Source organism: Vulpes vulpes, chromosome 1, assembly GCF_048418805.1.
Source record: "Vulpes vulpes isolate BD-2025 chromosome 1, VulVul3, whole genome shotgun sequence".
Lineage (NCBI taxonomy): Eukaryota > Metazoa > Chordata > Mammalia > Carnivora > Canidae > Vulpes > Vulpes vulpes.
In genome coordinates this window covers 143,468,810-143,483,568 of record NC_132780.1, presented here as the reverse complement: position 1 = coordinate 143,483,568, position 14,759 = coordinate 143,468,810, and the positions used below count along the sequence as shown (strand labels likewise).

Below are 14,759 nucleotides of genomic sequence, written 5' to 3'. Positions count from 1 at the left end.
TTAGATTTCTCTGACCTTTTTAATGGAGTATCTGAATTAGATCAAAACTGCCCTGTGGATGTGGATTTCTAATTGTAAACAGCTACTATTATAGTAGGTTATAAAACATGGGCAACATTTTTTGGGGGAAGGGCCTTTTTTCCTAAACTAAAGTATATATCTCTTTATGTAGATAAAAGAGTAGGATGTATGATTGCTGTTTCACAAACTTGGACTGATTTTGTCAATTGCTTAAACTCCAAACTCCTTTGCCTGAAAATAATTACTGGAAGTCTTTTTTTAACCTGGCTTTTATTGGTTTTGTAAACAATTCTGGTAGCCTGGAGGATTTGGAATTACAGTTTTATATTGATATTATTTTGGAGTTGAACATTGAAATGATAGACTAAAAAGAGCTTGAAATCCAAGGCCTTAGATATGATTAGAACCTCCAATGTTGTGATCCCTTGACTGTTTTAAGTAAGAAAATGGCATATGATCTCTTTGAAAGAAACTGGGAATTTTGCTCTTGGATAATAACCAGTTTACAACACAGATTATAATTTACTCAGAGTCAGTAATTCCCTCCTCTGAAATCTACCTGGCATTAGCTATGAAACAAGATTCTATATTTTCTCATTCCGTCATCTATTTATCTAAATTAATCAACAAATAGAAAGATTTTCCTTAGAGATCAAAACAGGTTTTTGATTCTTTCCTGACTAAATTTTTCCTGGTAGATTGAAACAGTAAAACCTAGGGAGGAGTTTATCTCATTCTGTAGTGCTGCTCAAGCAGCACTAATTTACTGAACCAGGATTGGTTATGTAGGAAGCCAGAAGCTTGGGTAGACTTCCCACATCTATTTTGATATTCTGATCTGTGAGTGAATCATGGATTACAAAATACTCTCATTAATTTGTATACAAAGTTGGTACATTGCAGCTTAACCAAAAGTATTTGCTTTTAAAATGACCTCAAGAAAATATTGAATTGAAATCAACGAGATGAAGTTTAGTGGAATCAGCTTCAAATTATTTAGACCACATTTTTATAGCCAAGGAGGTGAGTTTTATAATTGGTCAATGTCAACAGAACTATACTTATTAAGTCAGATGGAAAGTCTTCTACCTTGGTGTGATTTTGTAACCCCTGTTTGAGGAGAGTCTGTAGGTTATCATATACTCTGATCTAGATTCAGTTTTTATTTATATATGCTAATTACATATACACGGTTAAGGATGGCAAAGCAAGATGATCAGATACCAAAAGAGATGACAATAGCAAGGAGGCATCATCATGAGACACTAGAAAAATATGTATTTGGGGAGCCTTGGGGCTCTTTATTTTCACTGCTACATCTTTCTCTTTAAATTCCAAACCTTTATAGTCTTCCCTTTACCTCCATCGTTTTTCACTTTCTTAACAAAACTCACTTGTTTTATATCCCTGTCTCTTTCCACAGTGTTCAAAGTTCAAGAATCTAAGGCACAAAGTCTGATCGTTATCTTTCTGAAAGGGTGGACATTTTAGGCACTGGGCTAAGCTGGTGAAGAGAGATTTTTAGGTAGAGGGAAAAGGAACAAGAAGCATTTCTAGTACTTCTGCACTTGCCTGTGGACAAATTTGGCCACTGTGATTTTCTAAGACCTTGGGAAGTTGCAGTTAGCCCGCTGGAGTTATATTAAGGAGATAGGACATTGGAAATGATGCTTAGTATTCATTTCAGAGGTCCAGATGGATAAGTGGCAACATATGAAACTTGTTTGGGCAGAGTCCTTTGTTTTTTGGCACAGTCTACTTCTCGTCCATTGTTTCTTGGTATTGATGGACTATAGATTATTTCTTACAATTATTATAAAGCATACATTTTAACTTCCTTAGCTGGGTAGGAATTAAAGCTTTTGCTCTCTGACTATCCTGAATGAGTCTTACACCAATCTCTGTTTTCCCACCTGTCTGAGATAATTTTTTCTAAGCCCTTGTCCTTTCTAAAGTAATTTGGAAGCCACTAAATTGGACTGTTAATATAGGTATGTAACACCATAGGATATGATCTTCTTGTTATACTTGTTTGTTTATCAAAGTAACAAATATTCTGATAAGTTCATTTCTGCTATCCTGTTTATCCTATTTTGACACCTAAAGAACATTTTAAAAGCAGCTTTGTGAAAATTGTTCACTCCAATTTTCTGTTAGGCAGAATTCTGTGAGATTATATTTTGATTTGATGCTTTTGCAAGGAGTGAGCACATACTTCAGAGTGGCTTGTTGTGGTCCAGATGGTTGAGATTTGTTTATATAACACAGAAGAGAACTGGAGCTGGAGGAAATTGGCATCTGAAACCAATAAATGCAGATTGCTGTTTGCATGCTACAGCTTGTAACATAAATATTTTTGTATGAAACGCATTTAGAACTGGGATTTTCACAGCATGCAACACCTAAAAGTTACTAGAGTTCATTTCCCTTTGGCATGCTCCCGTGGGTTTGCCTTTCAGGATCCAGCAGGTCTACAAAAACTCATCTTGAGACAGGTGAGGCTGGAGGGATCTCCTGGGGGTTGCCCTGTGTCTATGCTGAAGATAGATGAGGGTTTGCTTAATGGGATATTGGCATTCACTAGTAGCTAAAGGAGAACAGGGAAATAACCATCATGAAACATTTAGCCAAATGCAATTCAATAAGGAGAAGCCTGACTTGATAATGGCCTCCAAAAATTATGAATTTATTCAGCTTAATAATAATAATAATTAACAATAATAGTGGCAAATACTTATATAGTAACAAGGTGCCAGGTGCTCTTCCAAATGCTTTATAAACATTAAAGCCCTTAATTGTCATAGCAACCCTATAAGGGTGGTGTCTTTCTGCTTCTCTGCCTCCTGGGCATATATCAGAGTTGTAGTCTCTGGAACCCTCTGGCTAGTTCTGCCCAATGTGTAAGCAGGAGTGATCTGTTACTTCCAGGTCAAGCACTTGGTTACCAATGTTTGACCCTGAAGAATGTTCTCTCCCTGCTGGGGCAACTGGCACTGTGTCAGGGAACGTCTGCTCAGGCAGTTTGGGTTGTGGGGTTGGGAGAGTGATAACACAAAGCAGAGTCCTGGCCAGCCCATGAGGACCATGTAACATGACAAGAAAAAAAAGCCTTTGTTGCTTTAAACCACTGGGATTGGGGGGTTGTTCTTAAGAGTGCAACTTAGTCTACCTAGGTTGATACAGTAAGTACAAGTCCTCTGGACATTGAATTCTAGTTCATTACCCACCATGCCTCACCATCTGTAAACTCTATGATGGAAAAATAGGTTCTGGAAATAATGTTGGCCATCCACCAGCATGAACATTCAAGTAAAAGAATGTAAGATAGAGAATTCAGGTAATTCAATAGCAAGACTCAAGCTAAACATAAATGCGTTGAGTCCAAATCACTCCCGTTGTAAATGTGTAGCAAAGGATAAACAAAAAGATTTATTTTAACTTAAGTGTCACTGAAGATAAGTTGAAAAAATAAAAAATGAAGTCGACCCTGGTGACCTGAGGGTAGAAAAATGCTAACTGAGCATTTGTTTTAAATACTAAAGCAGTTAACAAGTTAAATTAGATACCACATATTCCAGAAATACTTACGAATTTCACTGTATTTCTTGTGCTATTCATCCTTGCTAGGTGGAAGGACATTTACAAATAGATTTGTTGCTTTAAGGAAGGTTTAAATTGTCAAAAAGACAGTGGGTATCATTGTATTCAGTAACTTATTCTCATTTTGTCTTTTCTCTGGATGATGGCTGGGAACCATAATTAGTCACTGCTAATCACTTGGGGGCACCTGACAGATGAGAGGCCCAGCGTGGAGCAGATTTGAAAGCTGCTGTAGGACATTCCCTGGAACCTTAACCTTTCTTAAAGTGCCTGAAATATTCCAGAGGCATATTTAGTGTCTTGCTTCTCCACAGCACTGAGTGACACCCTGGGGCTCGAGCGTCTGACAAGCTACTCTAAATGCCCCACTTAACTACCTGAAAATAATTGAGGCAGTGAAAAGAATTAAGCCCGATGCATACAGAGTTGAGAGTCTTTGGTTTCTGTGCCAAAGAGCAGATGAGCATATATTCTTGATGGCACCTGGGGACAAACGGCTGCCATGTTCCAATTAGTCTGGGATAATATTAAAGAGGGATGGGGAGCTTTTTTCCCTTCTTTGAAACATGCAGGTACTTGGAAACAATTTCATATCGTTTCCATCAGAGCTGCTGCTAGCCTATAAAGTGACTCCGAATTATGAGAAGGTGCTCCCATGTGTAGAAGCAGTCTTAGGACATGCTGCCTGGGCCATGATGGTGAATTTGAAAAAATGATGCCCTTTGCCCTGAGGTGAAGGGGTGGTTGAAGCCCTGAGCAGTTGTGGGTAGCTTGGCAGGTAGAGGAGAAGCTGGATTTCATCCTCTGCTTTCCTCCCAGGCAGGAGGCCCTGAAAAGTGCACAAAAGAAACAACCACCGTGGCCCCAGTCGTAATGGATAATTTTCAGTTATTTCAAATTTAAAAGGATATATAAATTTAAGGATAACTATTAAGTTGTGTCACCTAAGGGGATCCCTGGGTGGCGCAGCAGTTTGGCGCCTGCCTTTGGCCTAGGGCGTGATCCCGGAGACCTGGGATCGAGTCCCACGTCGGGCTCCTGGTGCATGGAGCCTGCTTCTCCCTCTGCCTGTGTCTCTGCCTCTCTCTCTCTCTCTCTCTCTCTCTCTCTCTCTCTCACTGTGTGCCTATCATGAATAAATAAAATAAAAAAAAATTTAATTTGTGTCACCTAAGAACCTCCTTTTTTAAGAGGCAGTTTCAGAGATGGAGCCCTGGGGAAGAGTGGGGGAAGGAGCTTTATTATTATTTTTCCTTGCTCCCACCAACTGAAAATGGCATTGGCTTCACCCTGCTTTTCTGGACTTCTTTGATTCTGTTCTTGGTTCTTAGGCTGAAATCCTGGGACCTGTTCTGAGATAACCAGAGAAAGTCAGACAGTTTGGACATGAACTTTAAAACACCACCAAGGTATCCTTCACAGCAGGTCTGACATTTCACTGCAGGGATGAGATCAGTGTGATATAGATGAGCTGAGTGCCAGTTCCATTAATATCATGTGATATTTGCTGTATGAGTGTGGAGTTATTAGTGTGCTGCTTATACTTCACTATTACCTTCTCATTTTTTGATTATCTACTCATTTATAATTTTGCATACATTGTTCAACTATATTCTCCTACCTTTTGAGAAGAATGGATATATAGAAACAGAATCTGGGTAGTTTATTTTTTTAAGTTTGATCAGTTTCTGGTGATAATTTTGGTAATATGTTTTGGTAGGAAAATTTTATTAGACAGCGTAACCATTGTTTTAAATATAAACACCATAATCTCCATCTGTGTTTTGAGGTAGAGACCCATTAATCAGCTACATGACATGGATAAAATTTTTCATCAAACATGTTGAAATATCATGTCTCATACTTTGTTCAAAGCCTACACTTTCCTCCTATATTTGTAGCTATTACTAATGTCAGGTTACTTAGTGCATTATTTATACATAGAATACGCTGCTTCATATGATGGTCTGGTCTTACATTCCAGCTGGATGATTGCAAGTATCTTTTTTTTTTTTAATTTTTATTTATTTATGATAGTCACACACAGAGAGAGGGAGAGGCAGAGACATAGGCAGAGGGAGAATCAGGCTCCATGCACTGGGAGCCCGATGTGGGATTTGATCCCAGATCTCCAGGATCGCGTCCTGGGCCAAAGGCAGGTGCTAAACCGCTGCGGCTAAACCGGTGCTAAACCAGGGTTCCCTGATTGCAAGTATCTTGAGGGCAATAGAGCAAGTTCATGATTCTTCTGCATCCTGTAATGTCCCCCACAGTCCTGGATATAACATCGCCACTTAGAAGCAGAAAGGCCCTATGGGAGGGCTTTGGATCTAGAAGCACTTGCGTCCAGATCCTTCTTCTATGGCATACTGGTTATGCGATCTTAGCTAACTTAACTTCTCTGGATCTCCATTCTCTTTTATAAAATGGGCTTAACCATACCTTCTTTATAGGTTTGTTATAGGATTAAATGAGGTGAAATGGTAGAGGAGGTGGTACAACACTAGGTCTTCATGGTAAACATGGGTTCCCTTCCTCATTCTCTTTCCTCCCCCTCCCCACTACCCAGCCTGTGTCTAGGTCTCTGGTTCAAGGAAGGAAAGAGGCCTTCTAAAAACATGGACTGAGATGGCACATGTGCTGTGCAAGTAGAAAGAAAGGCTGGATTTAACCATTCATTGTAGCATTCTAACGAAGTCGTGATTTTATATGATAGCCTTTGGTTTCCAGAAGGTTGAATGTGTCTTTACCACATGAAAACTATTTCTGTGTTTGTTCTAGGATGTGTGTTCTTCAGGGTTCTCCAAATAAGGTTCATGTGTTAGGTTTCTCATAGAACATAGTACCAAGAAAACTAAGTAAAGTTTTGGAGAACTGGTATTTTTCTCACTAGGAAGATTATATAACTTACATGTTGTTTTTCTTAGCTTCCAGGAAGCTCAAATGAAAAATTAATACTCGGGCAGCCCGGGTGGCTCAGTGGTTTAGTGCCGCCTTCGGCCCGGGGTCTGATCCTGGAGACCTGGGATCGAGTCCCACATCAGGCTCCCTGCATGGAGCCTCTTCTCCCTCTGCCGTATTTCTGCCTCTCTCTGTCTCTGTCTCTCATGAATAAATAAATAAAATCTTTAAAAAAAAAAGAAAAGTTAATACTCTGTCATGGCCACTGTATTTATTCTTAGTGGTCTTAATATCTTGTTTCTTTTGTAGTAACCTAATTATGTATAGGTATAATACAAGAACATTTCTGAATTATCTAATCAAACCTTGCTCATATCTTTATGGGAATTTTAACAATTGTCTTTAAATATAAAGGAGGTTGGCCAAGAATCACTAAGGGTATATTTTGCAGATGTTTTAAATTTCACTATGAATAGAAAAAAAATCACCTAAATTAGTAGATTATATATTTTTAGAATAATATATACACAGTTTTTTGCTATCATTCATATTGTTTGGAAGAATGGTTTTAATATACCTTCAAGGAAAAAATGTAACTTTGCAATTGCAGTTGACATCTTCCATGGCACATGTGAGCTGTATGTTTTTAGAGAAGTACCTGGTCATGTAACTGTACTTTCTACTTTCAGCGTGACCCTTAAATCTGATTGTTATTCTGATACCTAATGGGTGAAGAAATGAACACATATAAGCTATTTGAGGATATGTGTATTTAAGTTTGTGCTTCTAATGTATAAGTCTAGTTTTGAATCCTGAAGGCCTAGAGCCAAATTATTTCATGGGAAGGTGCTGTGGTTTCAATGCCTGGTCCTTGAGAATTGTATTTTTTCCTTCAAATAGATTATATTCCTCCTTGGTACTACATTCTCTCCAGTTGTAAAACTTGGACCAGAAGTGTATTTTAAATTCTTTACTATGTGGATGAAGTTCAAGGCTTTGCAAGGAGCATAGAAGAAGAAAAGAGTTTAGCTCTTCAAATAACTTCTTTAAAAATTTTCAGAGGAATGAGTCTTCAATGTGAGCAATTTGGCACCAATAAGTAGCTTTCGTTAAATCTGCTTCCTACCCATAGTCCTGTTCTAAATGTGGGAGTTGGGAGAGTAGGGTAATCATGATTTAGAGAGAGGGGTGGGAAGGTAAGTGCACATTTGATTTCTTAGCCTTGCCCTTGCCCTGCTTCCTGTTGCTCAGTTCCAGTAGGGTTGTCTTTTCCCTAAAGAAACTTCTCTGAGTTTATGTATCTAAGCAACTATGGTCTCTTTCAAAAGGAGTCTTCTTTGGCCATCACTGATAGCATATTCTTTGCAATGTTTTGAGTGATGCAGAGCCTTCATATTTAGGGTAGATTTGAAGTTGTGGAAACAAACTTAGAGCCATGTATGGTTATTCAGGGGGACAACCAACCCTAATAAAATAATTTTTATTTAAAAACAACATACACAAAACATCATAATGAAAAATAGCTACAAAATAATAGGAATGATTTTGGAGACTGGGACCTGACTTTGGGGAATTCCAGAAATACACAATGGAAGCATTGCTTAAACAAGGTCACCTTTTTGAAAAAGAAACAGTTGTCCATTTAAGACCTGGTATATTAAATAGGATGCAGATTTTTTTTTTTTTTTTATCTATTTGTAATGCACCCGGCCTTGACACTCAAACTCCTGTCTCTTGCTTTGTTTCTTGCTGAACAGAGCAAGCCTTAAGAACAAATCACTGGCTCTGTAGTGTGAGGAACATTCTGTTCCCAAGTATCTCCTACAGTGCTCTATAGTCTGTTGCACTTGAAGATTATTTTCTGATCAGGAATTCTGCTTTTAGTGAATGTACCCCTAGGAGATATTATATCCTAAGATATACAATCTACATACCCAGGGAAGGGCAGTGAATCATAAATATATTGGCAAGGAGAGAGTACTACATTAATTGATATGAGAAATAAAGGCAGAAGAAAAATTATTATATTTCTTTACTATATATAGCCCATTGACAAGTCCTTGAAATAGGTAGAGCATTATTCTTCCAGGAACTCAGTTGCCTAGTTGTTAATACTTTGCTAAGAGCAAAAGGCAATCTTAGCCTGACTGGCCCCCAGGAGCCTGTAAGTCTACTTTAACATATAAAAATTCCGTTGGAAACTTCCTTTGTCTCTAAACACCCCACCCCCAAGATGCATGTTGGCAATCATCCCCCAAGCATATGACCCACCGATATACATCTGAAGGGTCTCATGACTGAGGGCTTACTAAACAATAATAATGACTTACTAAGCAATAATAAATAAATATTTCCTAAAAATAGCTAGCACCCCCACCATCCTGGAAACCTTGTTTCCAAAATATCTGGGAGGCTTACACTTTGCCTAACCCCCTCCTAACTTGAAAGTATTGAATAGGCCACTCCTCATGACCCCAGTGCAGCTCTGCCCACAGGTCCTGTCCCTGTGCTTTAATAAAACCACCTTTTTGCACCAAAGACATCTCAAGAATTCTTTCTTGGCCATCAGCTTTGAACCCTAACATCTTTCCTACATCATTAATCAGTCTACTCAATCCAGCCATCAAATTTTAAACAATTACTGAAAATCTGCTATGTCCCAAACATTGCTCTTGGCACTCAGAGTCCAAAAATAAATGAGGTGTGAGTCCTCATGAAACTTAGTGCTGGGGTCTGATAATGATAGTACAAGTCAGATGAAGTGAGAGATGGAGGTGGATACAACATATATAGGAACACAGGTGATGGGCACACCTAAGAGGGCAAGGGAGGAGCCTCTGGGATATGTTTTTGTTTTTTTGTTTTGAGCCTCTACCTTGTCCCTATACAGCAGTCTCCAAATGGACCCATCCTTTGTGATGCCGTGTGCTGGCTGCGGTGACCTGAGGACAGATTTTTCAGCGTGCCTCTTGTGTAATCACATTGTTGTCCTGTCTCAGAGCCCTGTTTTGAAAGGACAACTGATGTGTGTGGGTGGCAGAGAGAAAGGACGGACTCTGACTCTGGCAGGGGCTTCCTCAATGAGTGAACCAGGCCACCATGAAACGCGATGCGTGGATGGAACATTCTATATGTGACCCATGTGTCCTCATTTTCTCCTGTGTGTGAAATTTTTGCTTTCCTCAGAAGGTGAGCTGTGAGCTTGGCTTATTTTAAAAACTGCAACCTGTGAGGAGGGAGGGTGTTCTTTGACAACATTACATCATTGAAGCCTCTAGGTGTTGAGTCATCATTATTTTTAGGCAGCTCCATGCTTTTTTTGGTTGTTCTAAGAATAGCTCTTGTGTCTGGACTCTACAGAAAGTCACCTCAATAAAGATCCTGTCACCACTCCACAGTTGGAATGGAATGCTTTCTTAATTGCCAGATTCAGGGCACACTCTTTAGAATTTTACCTCCCAAACATTCTGCGTTTTTAGGTTTTCTGGTAGTCAATATGATGACTTTGCCAGGAGCTGTCACTTGAATTTGTCCAGCCCTTCGTCAAACCTACATATTGTATACAACACCATGAACAACAAAATAAAAAGCCTTCCTTCCTTAAGGGCTGCCTCCTTATTGTCTTTATTCAATGCCTGATTGGTCTGCGAATTCCTTAATCAGTTACTTTACCCAGTTTTAAACATTTCAAGACATATTTCCATGCTTGTATTTTATGGATGAAGCAACTCTAGATTCCTCACATTAGGAGCAGGGTAGAGGGTGCTACTGCTGGCATCAATGCAGGATCAACTAAAAGCAGCCAAAATAAATGTTATTGTAGCCTGTTAAACTAAATAAGCATATAAATTGTAAACCATATTAGACCTTGAAGACAGAGCAATAAAAAGTACTGAGCAAGCTTAGAAATGGAACTCTGTAGGTCAATATAGAGGCTGGTTTTCCCATTGCCTATTCAGTGCATATGCCCAAATATGATCAATTTATTTTATGTGGCACTTTTAAGCCCATAGGAGTACTAATGGCTTGTGAACATAGCCAAATGCTATCCTAACTGAAGCTTTAAAGCAACTTCTTGGAATAAAGCTTTAAAGCAACTTCTTGGAATAAAATGAGCCAGTTGTTTAATATCATAGTATAGTATACCTTTGGTGTCTGGAGGTGACAGAGGGGCTGTCATGTGATCTGTGTCTATGTGTGACTTAAAGTAGCAGTGTTGGTGTGATGGGCTTGCTGGGAAGACAGCTTTGTTTTGAGCCACTGACAAGATCAGTTCTCCTTTTATTATCTCAGACCTCAAAACCCTTCCCGAATGGGCCATCTTGTCTCTAGAGAAATGGTGTGGCACAGTGATTGAGAGAGAGGAGCTCTAGCACCCATTAGCCTGGTCTACAACCCCGTTCTACTGCTTGTCACTTGTGTGACCATGGGCAATTTATTGAACCTTTCAAGCTTCTGTGTCTTCACCTGTAAAAGATCAAGTAATAGTATTTACCTCAGAGGGTTGTTGTGAAGATGTAAGTGATATAATCCATGATGCCTTGATCACAGAAACTGCAAATGTTGGCTAGTAATAATAATTTCTGCCCACCAGTCTGATCTTTTGCATTTGGCAAAAGATATAGGACATTTTTGCTTTCCTTGTCTTATGGTTGTTGCATAACTTATCAAGGAACAGTGCAGTGGCCAGCCTGCATAGTCTATTCCCTCTGCCCCCAGAAGAACTTCTAAATCAAGATCAAGGATGAATGAGATGGTATTTGGTATTTGAAATATTCTTTTTGGATTCTAAACAAGTACTAGTTTGTTCACAAGAATCAGCCCAGAGGAAAGCTCATTTGCTATCTCTACTATATACAGTATCTTGAACAGCCACACATGACTCTATTTGCACCAGTAAATTGCCAGTCCTAAATTTTCATTCTCCTGATACCTACTAGAAAGCTTCATTTTCTTTAATGTTGAATGTAAAGTTAAAAAGACTAGCTGTAGTCATTTGGCTATTCCATTTATATACTTCAAGGAGAAGCCTGATGAGTGTTGGACTTTATGGTACAGTCTGAACAATGTCCTTAGAAGTTTCTTGAAAAGACAAGTGAGTTTTGCCTTCATGATGTTCTTCCCATTTGGTCTATCTTTTCATCAGTTTCCAGAGAAAACTGGATTGGTCAACCAAGCCTTCTTTGTGAGTAATTACAGTCATTTCAAATTTTAATTTCAGGAAACAAAAGTCTACTGAATACAAGCTATTTTTCTTTGCTGGTGTTTCATCCTTACTTGTAGCAAATTTGTGTTAATTGCGATTGGCAATTTAAGTGGGCCCAATTACTTTAGAAGGGATTAACATTTACATTAGAAAGAGAAGGTAAATGAGAAAATCGGAATATGATTTTTTTTCATATTCATTAAGTACTCTAAGAGTTTTGCTTAGAAGATTCTTCATTTAATCCAAGCATATTTTTCTGAAGAAAATAGTACAGGAAACATCATAACAAAATAGATGAATGAGAAGTGGCATTTCTGTGGAAGAGAAACATCATTATAAAGAAGATTTAACTTTGTTACACTTAAAGAAGTGATTTTAAAAAATAATTCTGTAGGGAATCCTATACAATTGATGTAGACAGAAGGAAAGTTCATGCCATTTATGGTAACTTCTAAAATTTTCTTTGGCATAGTTATTATTCCTAATACTAATTATTGCTTGGCACAAACAAGGTGTGAGGATTTATATTCTGATCTACACAGAAATCTTATCATTAATAATGTGTTGCAACAACATATTGTCAGAGATTTTATTTTCAGAAATAGACATAATATGGGAGGCATAGACCCATGGCCTGATCTGGTTCAGAGTTTCTTCCCTTTATCGCTTGAAATTTTGAACTGATAATTCTTTGTGTGAAGGCTGCCTTGTGCATTGTAGAATGTTCACTAGCATCCCTGGCCTCTCTATCTACTAGATGCTGGTAGTACCCTCCAACCCCCACCAAGCTTTGACAGCCAAAAATGTCCCCAGACCTTTCCACATGTCCCCTGGGGAGCAGAATTACCCCAGGTTTGAGAAGCCCTGGTCTAGTTGATTATAGGAACTATAATATATAGTATAATATAATATAATATATAGTTCCTATAAAATATAGGAACTGCAGATTAGAGGAACTGCCTGGGCATTTCTTGATCCCAATTCTAAGACCTCATCTCACTAGATAAGAATCTCCTGGGGTGAGTTTCTGGAAGCAGCACTAAAAGAAAAGGTTATAATCCAATTGTTTATATCTCATTCTGAGTTCTTTTCTTTCCTCCATTCCAAATGAGTAGGCTGAAATTCTTCCAGTTTTCTCTTTGTAAACCTCCTTTGGACAGTCACTGGCTTAGTGACATGGAGGCTTCTGTAAGGCAACCCTCTCAGAAGTTCTTCCTTCATTCCCCAAAAATTCTTTTGAAAAATCACGTAAGAGTGTGCATCTCCTCAGGCCACAAGAGACCTGTTCTTGGTTGGCTGCACTGACTGACCCTGCCCCTTTAGCTGCTACCATTACTGCTTCCATATTCAAGATGCCAGAAATTCTGGCATTTGGGCCAATAAAGATTTTTGAGAGAATTTATTAAGTCATCATTGGTATCACTGGCATCATACGTAGCAAATCCTTATGTGATAGGGCTAAGCATTTTTATAATTTTGGCATGTATTTAGTATGCCAGGAAGAGCAACTGTCTTCATTGGGCGTGTGATGTGAATGGGGTTTGAAGGAAGGTGGTATTGGGATAATGGCTAAGCAGCACATTGGTCAGCTGGATGAAATTTTAAAGTACTGAAGATAAATTAATGACCATATGAGAATCACACAGAAGTCTTGGATCAGGGTTTTATAGGTATCCTATGTTACTAGTGCCATTTTATGGTTATATCCAGCGGTGTGTTGACATGAGTGCTTACTGGTTTAGCAGATTGTACAGCATGCCTTAAAATTGGCCATGGGAATTTTACACCATGGAAATGAGCAAGCTCTGTAAATCAGATTTGTTTGCTTTCCTACAGTATTAATTTCCTACTACTAATATAACAAATGACCAGAAACACATAATTTTCAGCATTGTAAAAAGGAACACTGGGATTTGATATTATATCCCTGATGACTATTTTTGTTAACCTAAATTTTTATGACACGTTGAGATAAAGAAATTAGTTACTTTTCCAGAACCACCTTGAGAATGCTCATGATTTTGGATTTTCTTAATTGGTGAGCCAAGGTGGGGTTTTTTTCCCCCTCAGAAGTAAAATAACAAGTATACTTAAAATCCAAGGATAATGTTATTCAGTAGGTTACAGAGAGCATGCCCATGTTCTCAGGTTTATTTTTTTTTTAAGATTTTATTTATTCATTCATTCATTCATAAGAGACACACACACAAAGAGAGAGAGAGAGAGGCAGAGACACAGGCAGAGGGAGAAGCAGGCTCCATGCAGGGATCCCAACGTGGGACTTGATCCCGGGTCTCCAGGATCATGCCCTGGGCTGAAGGTGGTGCTAAACCGCTAGACCACTGGGGCTGCCCTTATAAGTGTTCTCAGGTTTATACTAACTTAACTTTTTGACTATTAATAGAGCAGAATGGCATATATATCCCACTTTCTCATGCATAAGTGGTAAAATGACAAAATTAAAAACAAGCCACCTAACTAAATTATTTATTATATCATAATTAAAGATTTTTGTTTTGCTAATATCGTCAGTACATTATCAGTTGCCTAATTATGGTGCCAGTTGAGTCAAGGAACACATTGGCCAAGTTTGCTGCTAATTGATTATTTTCAAGTTTCCTGTGTAGCATTGTTTTTAAAGATATGGATGGCTTTTGATGAAGCACACAGGATAAGTAGAATCAGAAGATGAAATTAACACTTACACAAATTAGTTATTATGGTGAATTAGCTTTCATAAACTTGTAGACTGTGCAGTTAAAATTTTAAGCACAGCTTATAAACTGTCTTGAAGAACAGTGTATAATTCTTGGTAGGAAGTAGAGTAGCAGTAACTGATAGAATTTACTATAAGCCTTCTACCTCAGTCCCAACATTTCTTTCTCCATGTTTGGGCATGTGTATATCTAATTTTGAACAGAATTACCATGAGTTTGATATATAAATGTGCAGATGTAGCTTATAATCCAAACTTAATAAATGCCAGGACTTTCTCTTTCCTATTTTAATTGGAAATTACATAAAATTATTC

General features: G+C 38.3%; 1 protein-coding gene across 3 annotated transcripts in view; it reads left to right on the top strand.

Moving 5' to 3' along the window:
• RCAN2 (regulator of calcineurin 2) overlaps window positions 1-14,759 on the top strand; it is a 261,047-nt gene that overhangs the window by 41,337 nt on the left and 204,951 nt on the right. The window lies entirely within an intron of this gene.